This window comes from Phalangium opilio, unplaced genomic scaffold (genome assembly GCF_054372755.1).
Source record: "Phalangium opilio isolate 3A_F unplaced genomic scaffold, DU_Popi_V2 ptg000087l_1, whole genome shotgun sequence".
In the NCBI taxonomy this organism is placed as follows: domain Eukaryota; kingdom Metazoa; phylum Arthropoda; class Arachnida; order Opiliones; family Phalangiidae; genus Phalangium; species Phalangium opilio.
Genome location: NW_028324192.1, coordinates 2974682 through 2990312, shown reverse-complemented (window position 1 = coordinate 2990312; position 15631 = coordinate 2974682). Strand labels below are relative to the sequence as shown.

The window sequence follows — 15631 nt, the reverse complement described above, 5'->3', positions numbered from 1 at the left end:
AACAGGGTCAAGTAATTAAGCAATACGTGAACAAACAAACCCCTCCATAGAAAATGCATTAGACTATACTTTGCAGGCTCGTAACTCTGTTTCTACTGGAGATACGGGGATGTCCTTTGAGTATGTTATAGTCCAATTTGTCCCCCATCTAACCATACTAAAAACATTGAGCTACGACAAACAGTAGTCGAGTAATTAAGCTAATCGTAAACAAACAAACCCCTCCATAGGAAATGCATTAGACTATACTTTGCAGGCCCATAACTCTGTGTCTACTAGAGATACGGGGATGTCCTTAGGATATGTTATATTCCAAATTGTCATCCATCTAACCATACTAAAAACTTTGGGCTACGACAAACAGGGGCCGAGTACTTAAGCAAAACGTAACGAAACAAACCCCCTCCATAGGAAATGCATTAGACCATACTTTGGAGGCTCTTAACTCTGTTTCTACTGGAGATACGGGGAAGTCCTTTGAGTATGTTATAGTCCAATTTGTCCCCCATCTAACCATACTAAAAACATTGAGCTACGAAAAACAGGGGCCGAGTAATTAAGCTAAACGTAAACAAACAACCCGTCCAAAGGAAATGCATTAGACTATGCTTTGCAGGCCCATAACTCTGTGTTTACTAGAGATACGGGGATGTCCTTAGGATATGTTATAGTCCAAATTGTCCCCCATCTAATCATACTAAAAACATTGAGCTACGACAAACAGGGGCCGAGATATTAAGCAAAATGTTCGTCAACTTTGGTATCGTCTCACTTATTTTTATTATGTTACTTATGATTTTTGCACTAAACTTTGGAGGCTCATAACTCTTGTTCTACACGAGATACTGGGATCTCCTTTGGATATGTTATAGTACTCTTTGCTCCCCATGCAAGGATACTTTAAACCTGAGGCAACCTCAATATCGTCGTCAACTTACTTTTTGTCTCACTTATTGTTAGAAAGTTACTTTTGATTTTTGAAAATAAACTTTGCAGGCTCGTAACTCTGTTTCTACTGGAGATACGGGGATGTCCTTTGAGTATGTTATAGACCAATTTGTCCCCCATCTAGCCATACTAAGAATTAGGGCTACGACAAACAGTAGTCGAGTAATTAAGCTAATCGTAAACAAACAAACCCCTCCATAGGAAATACATTAGACTAAATTCTGGAGGCTCGTAACTCTGGTTCTACCAGAGATACGGGGATGTAAATAATGTGACCTTGACACAAATGTTCGGATAATTATAAAGGTCTTTGCATGTTCCAAGCAAAAAAAAAAACTTCGCGGTTTCGAACCTGTGGCCTTCCGGGAGTGAGGCGGATGCGATAACCGCTACACTAAAGATATGTTATTATTTTTAATCGAAAGAACAGGGTCAAGTAATTAAGCAATACGTGAATAAACAAACCCCTCCATAGAAAATGCATTAGACTATACTTTGCAAGGCCCATAACTCTGTGTCTACTAGAGATACCGGGATGTCCTTAGGATATGTTATGGTCCAATTTGTCCTTCATCTAACCATACTAAAAACTTTGGGTTACGACAAACAGGGGCCGAGTACTTAAGCAAAACGTAAAGAAACAAACCCCCTCCATAGGAAATGAGTTAGACTATACTTTGCAGGCTCGTAACTCAGTTTCCACTGGAGATACGGGGATGTCCTTTGAGTATGTTATAGTCCAATTTGTCCCCCATCTAACCATACTAAAAACATTGAGCTACGACAAACAGGAGCCGAGTAATTAAGCCAAACGTAAACATACAACCCGTCCATAGGAAATGCATTAGACTATACTTTGCAGGCCCATAACTCTGTGTCTACTAAAGATAAGGGGATGTCCATAGGATATGCTATAGTCCAAATTGTCCCCCATCTAACCATACTAAAAATATTGAGCTACGACAAACAAGGGCCGAGATATTAAGCAAAATGTTCGTCATTTTTGGTATCGTCTCACTTATTTTTATTATGTTACTTATGATTTTTGCACTAAACTTTGGAGGCTCATAATTAACATTTTTTCAGGAGAAATTTTTGACCGAATTCAGCTTAATTCCCTATAAAACACTCATTAAAAGTGATTTCATCTCGATTGAACAATAAATAAAAATGTACCTCGATTTTTAATAACATTTTCAAAATCGACGTAACTCGGCCTAAGAAAAACATTTTGAGTATTTGTTCACTGTTTTCAAATATAACCACTGAAACCATTATTTTTGTAATTTTTGCGTTAATTCAAGCAAATGTAACGATATTCATTCAACAAACTGTTAAAATTCAATTTTAAATAAGAAATCGTTGTCACGGATATTGTATCTTGAAGAAAAAAAACATGCGATTTTTTCGGTACACTTTTGAATGCATTTTTTTTTTTGGAGAAATGTTTGACCGAATTCTGCTTAATTCCCTATAAAACACTCTTTGAAAGTGATTTCATCTCGATTGAACAATAATTAAAAATTTACCTCGATTTTTAATAACATTTTCGAAATCGACGTTTCACGGCCAAAGAAGCATACTTTGAGTATTTTTTCACAATTTTCAAATATGTTCACTGAAACCATTATTTTTATACTTTTTGCTTTAATTCAAGCAATGTAACGATATTCATTCAAAAAACTGTTAAAATTCAATTTTCAGTAAGAAATCGTATTCAAGGATTTTGTGTCTTGAAGAAGAAAAACCTGCGATTTTTTCGGTACTTTTTTGAATGAATTTTTTTCTGGAGAAATTTTTGACCGAATTCAGCTTAATTCCCTATAAAACACTCATTAAAAGTGATTTCATCTCGATTGAACAATAAATAAAAATGTACCTCGATTTTTAATAACATTTTCAAAATCGACGTTTCACGGCCAAAGAAGCATATTTTGAGTATTTCTTCACTATTTTCAAAAATAACCACTGAAACCATTATTTTTATACTTTTTGCTTTAATTCAAGCAAATGTAACGATATTCATTCAACAAACTGTTAAAATTCAATTTTAAATAAGAAATCGTTGTCACGGATTTTGTATCTTGAAGAAAAAAAACATGCGATTTTTTCGGTACTTTTTTGAATGCATTTTTTTCAGGAGAAATTTTTGACCGAATTGAGCTTAATTCCCTATAAAACACTCATTAAAAGTGATTTCATCTCGATTGAACAATAAATAAAAATGTACCTCGATTTTTAATAACATTTTCAAAATCGACGTTTCACGGCCAAAGAAGCATATTTTGAGTATTTCTTCACTATTTTCAAATATAACCACTGAAACCATTATTTTTATACTTTTTGCTTTAATTCAAGCAAATGTAACGATATTCATTCAAAAAACTGTTAAAATTCAATTTTTCAATAAGAAATCGTTGTCACGGATTTTGTATCTTGAAGAAGAAAAACATGCGATTTTTTCGGTACACTTTTGAATGCATTTTTTTCTGGAGAAATTTTTGACCGAATTCAGCTTAATTCCCTATAAAACACTCTTTGAAAGTGATTTCATCTCGATTTAACAATAATTAAAAATTTACCTCGATTTTTGATAACATTTTCAAAATCGACGTTTCACGGCCAAAGAAGCATACTTTGAGTATTTCTTCACTATTTTCAAATATGTTCACTGAAACCATTATTTTTATACTTTTTGCTTTAATTCAAGCAAATGTAACGATATTCAATCAAAAAACTGTTAAAATTAAATTTTTCAATAAGAAATCGTTGTCACGGATTTTGTATCTTGAAGAAGAAAAACATGCAATTTTTTCGGTACTTTTTTGAATGCATTTTTTTCTGGAGAAAAAAGTTTTGACCGAATTCAGCTTAATTCCCTATAAAACACTCAATAAAAGTGATTTCATCTCGATTGAACAATAAATAAAAATGTACCTCGATTTTTAATAACATTTTCAAAATCGACGTTTCACGGCCAAAGAAGCATATTTTGAGAATTTCTTCACTATTTTCAAATATAACCACTGAAACCATTATTTTTATACTTTTTGCTTTAATTCAAGCAATGTAACGATATTCATTCAAAAAACTGTTAAAATTCAATTTTCAATAAGAAATCGTATTCACGGATTTTGTGTCTTGAAGAAGAAAAACCTGCGATTTTTTCGGTACTTTTTTGAATGCTTTTTTTTCTGGAGAAATTTTTTTTTCTGGAGATGAAATCACTTTTAATTCGTGTTTTATAGGGAATTAAGCTGAATTCGGTCAAAAATTTCTCCAGAAAAAAATGCATTCAAAAAAGTACCGAAAAAATCGCAGGTTTTTCTTCTTCAAGACACAAAATCCGTGAATACGATTTCTTATTGAAAATTGAATTTTAACAGTTTTTTGAATGAATATCGTTACATTGCTTGAATTAAAGCAAAAAGTTTAAAAATAATGGTTTCAGTGGTTATATTTGAAAATAGTGAAGAAATACTCAAAATATGCTTCTTTGGCCGTGAAACGTCGATTTTGAAAATGTTATTAAAAATCGAGGTACATTTTTATTTATTGTCCTGACGAACATTTAATGTTTGGGCTTCCGTGGCACAATGTTAGCGCGTTCGGCTGTTAATCGAAAGGTTGGTGGTTCGAGCCCATCCGGGAGCGGTGTTGTGAGGTCTCAGATGTAGCGTGAAAAGTCAAACTTTTTCCATAATACGTGATAACCATTTATTTTCTGAGCTTCCGTGGCTCAATGGTTAGCGCGTTCGGCTGTTAAGCAATAGGTTGGTGTTTCGAGCCCACCCGGGAGCGGTGTTTTGGGATCTCAAATGTAACGTAAATAGCCAAAGTTTTTCCACAATACCTGACGACCATTTCATTTTTGGGCTTCCTTGGCGCAATGGTTAGCGCGTTCGGCTGTTAACCGAAAGGATGGTGGTTCGAGCCCACCTGGGAGAGGTGTTGTGGGATTACGAATGTAACGTAGAAAGCCAAAATTTTTCCAGAATACCTGACGACCATTTAATTTTTGGGCTTCCGTGGCGCAATAATTAGCGCGTTCAGCTGTTAATCGAAAGGTTGGTGGTTCGAGCCCACCCGAGAGAGGTGTTGTGGGGTCTCAGATGTAGCGTAAAAAGTCAAAACTTTTCCACAATACGTGACAACCATTTAATTTCTGAGCTTTCGTGGCTCAATGGTTAGCGCGTTCGGCTGTTTGCCAATAGGTTGGTGGTTCGAGCCCACCCGGGAGCGGTGTTGTGGGATCTCAAATGTAACGTAGAAAGCGAAAGTTTTTCCACAATACCTGACGACCATTTAATTTTTGGGCTTCCGGGGCGCAATGGTTAGCGCGTTCAGCTGTTATTCAAAAGACTGGTGGTTTGAGCCCTTTCGGGAGCGGTGTTGTGAGGTCTCAGATGTAGCGTAAAAAGTCAAAACTTTTCCACAATACCTGACAACCATTTAATATCTGAGCCTTCGTGGCTCAATGGTTAGCGCGTTCGGCTGTTAGCCAATAGGTTGGTGGTTCGAGCACACCCGGGAGCGGTGTTGTGGGATCTCAAATGTAACGTAGAAAGCCAAAGTTTTTCCACAATACCTGACGACCATTTAATTTCTGAGCTTCCGTGGCTCAATGGTTAGCGCGTTCAGCTGTTAATCGAAAGGTTGGTGGTTGTGGGGTCTCAAATGTAACGTAGAAAGCCAAAGTTTTTCCACAATACCTGACAACCATTTAATTTCTGAGCTTCCGTGGCTCAATGGTTAGCGCGTTCGGCTGTTAGCCAATAGGTTGGTGCTTCAAGCATACCCGGGAGCGGTGTTGTGGGATCTCGAATGTAACGTAGAAAGCCAAAGTTTTTCCACAATACCTGACGACCATTTAATTTTTGGGCTTCCGTGGCGCAATGGTTAGCGCGTTCGGCTGTTAACCGAAAGGTTGGTGGTTCAAGCCCATCCGGGAGCGGTGTTGTGACGTCTCAGATGTTACGTAAAAAGTCAAGGTTTTTCCACAATACCTGACGAACATTTAATTTTTTGTCTTCCGTGGCTCAATAGTTAGCGCGTTCGGCTGTTAACCAATAGGTTGGTGGTTCGAGGCCACCCGGGAGCGGTGTTGTGGGATCTCACATGTAACGTAGAAAGCCAAAGTTTTTCCACAATACCTGACGACCATTTAATTTTTGGGCTTCCTTGGCGCAATGGTTAGCGCGTTCGGCTGGTAACCGAAAGGTTGGTGGTTCAAGCCCACCCGGGAGCGGTGTTGTGGGATCACGAATGTAACGTAGAAAGCCAAAGTTTTTCCAGAATACCTGACGACCATTTAATTTTTGGGCTTCCGTGGCGCAATAATTAGCGCGTTCAGCTGTTAATCGAAAGGTTGGTGGTTCGAGCCCACCCGAGAGAGGTGTTGTGGGGTCTCAGATGCAGCGTAAAAAGTCAAAACGTTTCCACAATACGTGACAACCATTTAATTTCTGAGCTTTCGTGGCTCAATGGTTAGCGCGTTCGGCTGTTAGCCAATAGGTTGGTGGTTCGAGCCCACCCGGGAGCGGTGTTGTGGGATCTCAAATGTAACGTAGAAAGCCAAAGTTTTTCCACAATACCTGACGACCATTTAATTTTTGGGCTTCCGGGGCGCAATGGTTAGCGCGTTCAGCTGTTATTCAAAAGACTGGTGGTTTGAGCCCTTTCGGGAGCGGTGTTGTGAGGTCTCAGATGTGACGTAAAAAGTCAAGGTTTTCCCACAATACCTGACGACCATTTAATTTTTGAGCTTCCGTGGCGCAATGTTTAGCGCGTTCTTCTGTTAATCGAAAGGTTGGTGGTTCGAGCCCACCCGGGAGAGGTGTTGTGGGGTCTCAGATGTGACGTAAAAAGTCAAGGTTTTTCCACAATACCTGACGACCATTTAATTTTTGAGCTTCCGTGGCGCAATGGTTAGCGCGTTCTTCTGTTAATCGAAAGGTTGGTGGTTCGAGCCCATCCGGGAGAGGTGTTGTGTGGTCTCAGATGTAGCGTAAAAAGTCAAAACTTTTCCACAATACGTGACAACGATTTAATTTCTGAGCTTCCGTGGCTCAATGTTTAGCGTGTTCGGCTGTTAACCAATAGGTTGGTGGTTCGGGCCAACCCGGGAGCGGTGTTGTGAGTTCTCAGATGTGACGTAAAATGTCAGAGTTTTTCCACAATACCTGACGAATATTTAATATTTGGGCTTGCTTGGCGCAATGGTTAGCGCGTTTGGCTGTTAACAGAAAGTTTGGTGGTTCGAGCACACCCGGGAGCGGTGCTATGAGGTCTCAGATGTTACGTAAAAAGTCAAAGTTTTTCCACAATACCGGACGACCATTTAATTTCAGAGCTTCCGTGGCTCAATGGCTAGCGCTTTCGGCTTTTAACCGAAATTTTGGTTTTTCGAGCCCATCCGGGAGCGTTTTGTGAGGTCTCAGATGTAACGTAAAAAGTCAGAGTTTTTCCACAATACATGACGACCATTTAATATTTAGGCTTCCGTGGCGCAATGGTTAGCGCGTTCAGCTGTTAATCGAAAGGTTGAAGGTTCGAGCCCACCCGGGAGAGGTTTTGTGGGGTCTCAGATGTAGCGAAAAATGTCAAAACTTTTCCACAATACGTAACAACCTTTTAATTTCTGAGCTTCCGTGGCTCAATGCTTAGCGCGTTCGGCTGTTAGCCAATAGGTTGGTGGTTCGAGCCCACCCGGGAGCGGTGTTGTGGGATCTCAAATGTAACGTAGAAAGCCAAAGTTTTTCCACAATACCTGACGACCATTTATTTTTTGGGCTTCCTTGGCGCAATGGTTAGAGCGTTCGGCTGTTAACCGAAAGGTTGGTGGTTCGAGCCCAACCGAGAGAGGTGTTGTAGGGTCTCAGATGTAACGTAATAAGTCATAACTTATCCACAATACGTGACAACCATTTAATTTCTGAGCTTCCGTGGCTCAATGGTTAGCGCGTTCGGCTGTTAACCAATAGGTTGGTGGTTCGAGCCCACCCAGGAGCGGTGGTGTGGGATCTCAAATGTAACGTAGAAAGCCAAAGTTTTGCCACAATACCTGACGACCATTAAATTTTTGGGCTTCCTTGGCGCAATGGTTAGCGCGTTCGGCTGTTAACCGAAAGGTTGGTGGTTCGAGCCCAACCGGAATAGGTGTTGTGACGTCTCAGGTGTGACGTAAAAAGCCAAGGTTTTTTCCACAACACCTGACGACCATTTAATTTTTGGGCTTCCGTGGCGCAATGGTTAGCGCGTTCGGCTTTTAACCAATAGGTTGGTGGTTCGAGCCCATCCGGGAGCGGTGTAGTGAGGTCTCAGATGTAACGTAAAATGTCAGAGTTTTTCCACAATACCTGACGAACATTTAATTTTTGGGCTTCCGTGCCGCAATGACTAGCGCGTTCAGCTGTTAATCGAAAGGTTGAAGGTTCGAGCCCACCCGGGAGAGGTGTTGTGGGGTCTCAGGTGTAGCGTAAAAAGTCAAAACTTTTCCACAATACGTGACAACCATTTAATTTCTGAGCTTCCGTGGCTCAATGGTTAGCGCGTTCGGCTGTTAACCAATAGGTTGGTAGTTCGAGCCCATCCGGGAGCGGTGTTGTGACGTCTCAGATGTGACGTAAAAAGTCAAGGTTTTTCCACAATACCGGACGACCATTTAAATTTTGGGCTTCCGTGGCGCAATCGTTAGCGCGTTCGGCTGTTAACAGAAAGGTTGGTGGTTCGAGCACACCCGGGAGCGGTGCTATGAGGTCTCAGATGTTACGTAAAAAGTCAAAGTTTTTCCACAATACCGGACGACCATTTAATTTTTGGGCTTCCGTGGCGCAATGGTTAGCGCGTTCAGCTGCTATTCAAAAGACTGGTGGTTTGAGCCCTCCCGGGAGCGGTGTTGTGACGTCTCAGATGTAACATAAAATGTCAGAGTTTTTCCACAATACCTGACGAACATTGAAATTTTGGGCTTCCGTGGCGCAATGGTTAGCGCGTTCAGCTGTTAATCGAAAGGTTGGTGGTTCGAGCCCACCCGGGAGAGGTGTTGTGGGGTCTCAGATGTAGCGTAAAAAGTCAAAACTTTTCCACAATACGTGACAACCATTTAATTTCTGAGCTTCCGTGGCTCAATGGTTAGCGCGTTCGGCTGTTAACTAATAGGTTAGTGGTTCGAGCCCACCCGGGAGCGGCGTTGTGGGATCTCAAATGTAACGTAGAAAGCCAAAGTTTTTCCACAATACCTGACGATCATTTAATTTTTGGGCTTCCGTGGCGCAATGCTTAGGGCGTTCGGCTGTTAACCAATAGGTTGGTGGTTCGAGCCCACCCGGGTGCGGTGTTGTGGGATCTCAAACGTAACGTGGAAAGCCAAAGTTTTTCCACAATACCTGACGACCATTTAATTTTTGGGCTTCCGTGGCGCAATGATTAGCACGTTCAGCTGTTAATCGAAAGGTTGAAGGTTCGAGCCCACCCGGGAGAGGTGTTGTGGGGTCTCAGATGTAGCGTAAAAAGTCAAAATTTTTCCACAATACGTGACAACCATTTAATTTCTGAGCTTCCGTGGCGCAATGGTTAGCGCGTTCAGCAGTTAACAAATAATTTAGTGGTTCGAGCCCACCCGGGAGCGGCGTTGTGGGATCTCAAACGTAACGTAGAAAGCCAAAGTTTTTCCACAATACCTGACGACCATTTAATGTTTGGGCTTCCGTGGCGCAATGGTTAACGCGTTCGGCTGTTAACCAATAGGTTGGTGGTTCGAGCCCACCCGGGAGCGGTGTTGTGGGATCTCAAATGTAACGTAGAAAGCCAAAGTTTTTCCACAATACGTGACGACCATTTAATTTCTGAGCTTCGTGGCTCAATGGTTAGCGCGTTCGGCTGTTAACCAATAGGTTGGTGGTTAGAGCCCATCCGGGAGCGGTGTTGTGAGGTCTCAGATGTGACGTAAAAAGTCAAGGGTTTTCCACAATACCTGACGAACATTGAATTTTTGGGCTTCCGTGGCGCAATGGTTAGCGCGTTCAGCTGTTAATCGAAAGGTTGGTGGTTCGAGCCCAACCAGGAGAGGTGTTGTGGGGTCTCAGATGTAGCGTAAAAAGTCAAAACTTTTCCACAATACGTGACAACCATTTAATTTCTGAGCTTCCGGGGCTGAATGGTTAGCGCGTATGGCTGTTAACCAATAGGTTGGTGGTTAGAGCCCATCCGGGAGCGGTGTTGTGAGGTCTCAGATGTAACGTAAAATGTCAGAGTTTTTCCACAATACCTGACGAACATTTAATTTTTGGGCTTCCCTGGCGAAATTATTAGCGCGTTCAACTGTTAATCGAAAGGCTGGTGGTTCAGGCCCACCCGGAAGAGGTGTTGTGGGGTCTCAGATGTAGCGTAAAAAGTCAAAACTTATCCACAATACGTGACGACCATTTAATTTCTGAGCTTCGTGGCTCAATGGTTAGCGCGTTCGGCTGTTAACCAATAGGTTGGTGGTTAGAGCCCATCCGGGAGCGGTGTTGTGAGGTCTCAGATGTGACGTAAAAAGTCAAGGGTTTTCCACAATACCTGACGAACATTGAATTTTTGGGCTTCCGTGGCGCAATGGTTAGCGCGTTCAGCTGTTAATCGAAAGGTTGGTGGTTCGAGCCCAACCAGGAGAGGTGTTGTGGGGTCTCAGATGTAGCGTAAAAAGTCAAAACTTTTCCACAATACGTGACAACCATTTAATTTCTGAGCTTCCGGGGCTGAATGGTTAGCGCGTTCGGCTGTTAACCAATAGGTTGGTGGTTAGAGCCCATCCGGGAGCGGTGTTGTGAGGTCTCAGATGTAACGTAAAATGTCAGAGTTTTTCCACAATACCTGACGAACATTTAATTTTTGGGCTTCCCTGGCGAAATTATTAGCGCGTTCAACTGTTAATCGAAAGGCTGGTGGTTCAGGCCCACCCGGAAGAGGTGTTGTGGGGTCTCAGATGTAGCGTAAAAAGTCAAAACTTATCCACAATACGTGACAACCATTTAATTTCTGAGCTTCCGTGGCTCAATGGTTAGCGCGTTCGGCTGTTAACCAATAGGTTGGTGGTTCGAGCCCATCCGGGAGCGGTGTTGTGAGGTCTCAGATGTGACGTAAAAAGTCAAGGTTTTTCCACAATACCTGACGAACATTGAATTTTTGGGCTTCCGTGGCGCAATGGTTAGCGCGTTCAGCTGTTAATCGAAAGGTTGGTGGTTCGAGCCCAACCGGGAGAGGTGTTGTGGGGTCTCAGATGTAGCGTAAAAAGTCAAAACTTTTCCACAATACGTGACAACCATTTAATTTCTGAGCTTCCGTGGCTGAATGGTTAGCGCGTTCGGCTGTTAACCAATAGGTTGGTGGTTAGAGCCCATCCGGGAGCGGTGTTGTGAGGTCTCAGATGTAACGTAAAATGTCAGAGTTTTTCCACAATACCTGACGAACATTTAATTTTTGGGCTTCCGTGGCGCAATTTTTAGCGCGTTCAACTGTTAATCGAAAGGCTTGTGGTTCAGGCCCACCCGGAAGAGGTGTTGTGGGGTCTCAGATGTAGCGTAAAAAGTCAAAACTTATCCACAATACGTGACAACCATTTAATTTCTGAGCTTCCGTGGCTCAATGGTTAGCGCGTTCAGCTGTTAACCAATTGGTTGGTGGTTCGAGCCCACCCGGGAGCGGTGGTGTGGGATCTCAAATGTAACGTAGAAAGCCAAAGTTTTGCCACAATACCTGACGACCATTAAATTTTTGGGCTTCCTTGGCGCAATGGTTAGCGCGTTCGGCTGTTAACCGAAAGGTTGGTGGTTCGAGCCCAACCGGAAGAGGTGTTGTAGGGTCACACATGTAACGTAAAAAGTCATAACTTATCCACAATACCTGACAACCATTTAATTTCTGAGCTTCCGTGGCTCAAAGGTTAGCGCGTTCGGCTGTTTACCAATAGGTGTGTGGTTCGAGCCCATCCGGGAGCGGTTTTGTGACGTCTCAGATGTGACGTAAAAAGTCAAGGTTTTTTCCACAACACCTGACGACCATTCACTTTTTGGTCTTCCGTGGCGCAATGGTTAGCGCGTTCGGCTGTTAACCAATAGGTTGGTGGTTCGAGCCCATCCGGGAGCGGTGTTGTGAGGTCTCAGATGTAACGTAAAATGTCAGAGTTTTTCCACAATACCTGACGAACATTTAATTTTTGGGCTTCCGTGGCGCAATGATTAGCGCGTTCAGCTGTTAACCGAAAGGTTGGTGGTTGTGACGTCTCAGATGTTACGTAAAAAGTCAAGGTTTTTCCACAATACCTGACGAACATTTAATTTTTGGGCTTCCGTGGCTCAATAGTTAGCGCGTTCGGCTGTTAACCAATAGATTGGTGGTTCGAGGCCACCCGGGAGCGGTGTTGTGGGATCTCACATGTAACGTAGAAAGCCAAAGTTTTTCCACAATACCTGACGACCATTTAATTTTTGGGCTTCCTTGGCGCAATGGTTAGCGCGTTCGGCTGGTAACCGAAAGGTTGGTGGTTCAAGCCCACCCGGGAGCGGTGTTGTGGGATCACGAATGTAACGTAGAAAGCCAAAGTTTTTCCAGAATACCTGACGACCATTTAATTTTTGGGCTTCCGTGGCGCAATAATTAGCGCGTTCAGCTGTTAATCGAAAGGTTGGTGGTTCGAGCCCACCCGAGAGAGGTGTTGTGGGGTCTCAGATGCAGCGTAAAAAGTCAAAACTTTTCCACAATACATGACAACCATTTAATTTCTGAGCTTTCGTGGCTCAATGGTTAGCGCGTTCGGCTGTTAGCCAATAGGTTGGTGGTTCGAGCCCACCCGGGAGCGGTGTTGTGGGATCTCAAATGTAACGTAGAAAGCCAAAGTTTTTCCACAATACCTGACGACCATTTAATTTTTGGGCTTCCGGGGCGCAATGGTTAGCGCGTTCAGCTGTTATTCAAAAGACTGGTGGTTTGAGCCCTTTCGGGAGCGGTGTTGTGAGGTCTCAGATGTGACGTAAAAAGTCAAGGTTTTTCCACAATACCTGACGACCATTTAATTTTTGAGCTTCCGTGGCGCAATGTTTAGCGCGTTCTTCTGTTAATCGAAAGGTTGGTGGTTCGAGCCCACCCGGGAGAGGTGTTGTGGGGTCTCAGATGTGACGTAAAAAGTCAAGGTTTTTCCACAATACCTGACGACCATTTAATTTTTGAGCTTCCGTGGCGCAATGGTTAGCGCGTTCTTCTGTTAATCGAAAGGTTGGTGGTTCGAGCCCACCCGGGAGAGGTGTTGTGTGGTCTCAGATGTAGCGTAAAAAGTCAAAACTTTTCCACAATACGTGACAACGATTTAATTTCTGAGCTTCCGTGGCTCAATGTTTAGCGTGTTCGGCTGTTAACCAATAGGTTGGTGGTTCGGGCCCACCCGGGAGCGGTGTTGTGAGTTCTCAGATGTGACGTAAAATGTCAGAGTTTTTCCACAATACCTGACGAATATTTAATATTTGGGCTTCCTTGGCGCAATGGTTAGCGCGTTTGGCTGTTAACAGAAACTTTGGTGGTTCGAGCACACCCGGGAGCGGTGCTATGAGGTCTCAGATGTTACGTAAAAAGTCAAAGTTTTTCCACAATACCGGACGACCATTTAATTTCAGAGCTTCCGTGGCTCAATGGCTAGCGCTTTCGGCTTTTAACCGAAATTTTGGTTTTTCGAGACCATCCGGGAGCGTTTTGTGAGGTCTCAGATGTAACGTAAAAAGTCAGAGTTTTTCCACAATACATGACGACCATTTAATATTTAGGCTTCCGTGGCGCAATGGTTAGCGCGTTCAGCTGCTATTCAAAAGACTGGTGGTTTGAGCCCTCCCGGGAGCGGTGTTGTGACGTCTCGAATGTAACGTAAAATGTCAGAGTTTTTCCACAATACCTGACGAACATTTAATTTTTGGGCTTCCGTGGCGCAATAATTAGCGCGTTCAGCTGTTAATCGAAAGGTTGGTGGTTCGAGCCCACCCGGGAGAGGTTTTGTGGGGTCTCAGATGTAGCGTAAAATGTCAAAACTTTTCCACAATACGTAACAACCTTTTAATTTCTGAGCTTCCGTGGCTCAATGCTTAGCGCGTTCGGCTGTTAGCCAATAGGTTGGTGGTTCGAGCCCACCCGGGAGCGGTGTTGTGGGATCTCAAATGTAACGTAGAAAGCCAAAGTTTTTCCACAATACCTGACGACCATTTATTTTTTGGGCTTCCTTGGCGCAATGGTTAGAGCGTTCGGCTGTTAACCGAAAGGTTGGTGGTTCGAGCCCAACCGAGAGAGGTGTTGTAGGGTCTCAGATGTAACGTAATAAGTCATAACTTATCCACAATACGTGACAACCATTTAATTTCTGAGCTTCCGTGGCTCAATGGTTAGCGCGTTCGGCTGTTAACCAATAGGTTGGTGGTTCGAGCCCACCCAGGAGCGGTGGTGTGGGATCTCAAATGTAACGTAGAAAGCCAAAGTTTTGCCACAATACCTGACGACCATTAAATTTTTGGGCTTCCTTGGCGCAATGGTTAGCGCGTTCGGCTGTTAACCGAAAGGTTGGTGGTTCGAGCCCAACCGGAATAGGTGTTGTGACGTCTCAGGTGTGACGTAAAAAGCCAAGGTTTTTTCCACAACACCTGACGACCATTTAATTTTTGGGCTTCCGTGGCGCAATGGTTAGCGCGTTCGGCTTTTAACCAATAGGTTGGTGGTTCGAGCCCATCCGGGAGCGGTGTAGTGAGGTCTCAGATGTAACGTAAAAAGTCAAGGTTTTTCCACAATACCGGACGACCATTTAATTTTTGGGCTTCCGTGGCGCAATGGTTAGCGCGTTCAGCTGCTATTCAAAAGACTGGTGGTTTGAGCCCTCCCGGGAGCGGTGTTGTGACGTCTCAGATGTAACATAAAATGTCAGAGTTTTTCCACAATACCTGACGAACATTGAAATTTTGGGCTTCCGTGGCGCAATGGTTAGCGCGTTCAGCTGTTAATCGAAAGGTTGGTGGTTCGAGCCCACCCGGGAGAGGTGTTGTGGGGTCTCAGATGTAGCGTAAAAAGTCAAAACTTTTCCACAATACGTGACAACCATTTAATTTCTGAGCTTCCGTGGCTCAATGGTTAGCGCGTTCGGCTGTTAACTAATAGGTTAGTGGTTCGAGCCCACCCGGGAGCGGCGTTGTGGGATCTCAAATGTAACGTAGAAAGCCAAAGTTTTTCCACAATACCTGACGATCATTTAATTTTTGGGCTTCCGTGGCGCAATGCTTAGGGCGTTCGGCTGTTAACCAATAGGTTGGTGGTTCGAGCCCACCCGGGTGCGGTGCTGTGGGATCTCAAACGTAACGTGGAAAGCCAAAGTTTTTCCACAATACCTGACGACCATTTAATTTTTGGGCTTCCGTGGCGCAATGATTAGCACGTTCAGCTGTTAATCGAAAGGTTGAAGGTTCGAGCCCACCCGGGAGAGGTGTTGTGGGGTCTCAGATGTAGCGTAAAAAGTCAAAACTTTTCCACAATACGTGACAACCATTTAATTTCTGAGCTTCCGTGGCGCAATGGTTAGCGCGTTCAGCAGTTAACAAATAATTTAGTGGTTCGAGCCCACCCGGGAGCGGCGTTGTGGGATCTCAAACGTAACGTAGAAAGCCAAAGTTTTTCCACAATA

General features: G+C 43.3%; 2 non-coding genes across 2 annotated transcripts; both read left to right on the top strand.

Moving 5' to 3' along the window:
• The first annotated feature begins 6123 nt into the window (after nucleotides 1-6123).
• TRNAT-GGU (transfer RNA threonine (anticodon GGU)) lies at nucleotides 6124-6196 on the top strand. The gene has a single exon. It is a non-coding gene; the product is annotated as a tRNA-Thr (tRNA).
• A 6224-nt stretch (nucleotides 6197-12420) lies between these two features.
• TRNAT-GGU (transfer RNA threonine (anticodon GGU)) lies at nucleotides 12421-12493 on the top strand. Its single transcript has one exon. It is a non-coding gene; the product is annotated as a tRNA-Thr (tRNA).
• The last annotated feature ends 3138 nt before the right edge of the window (nucleotides 12494-15631 follow it).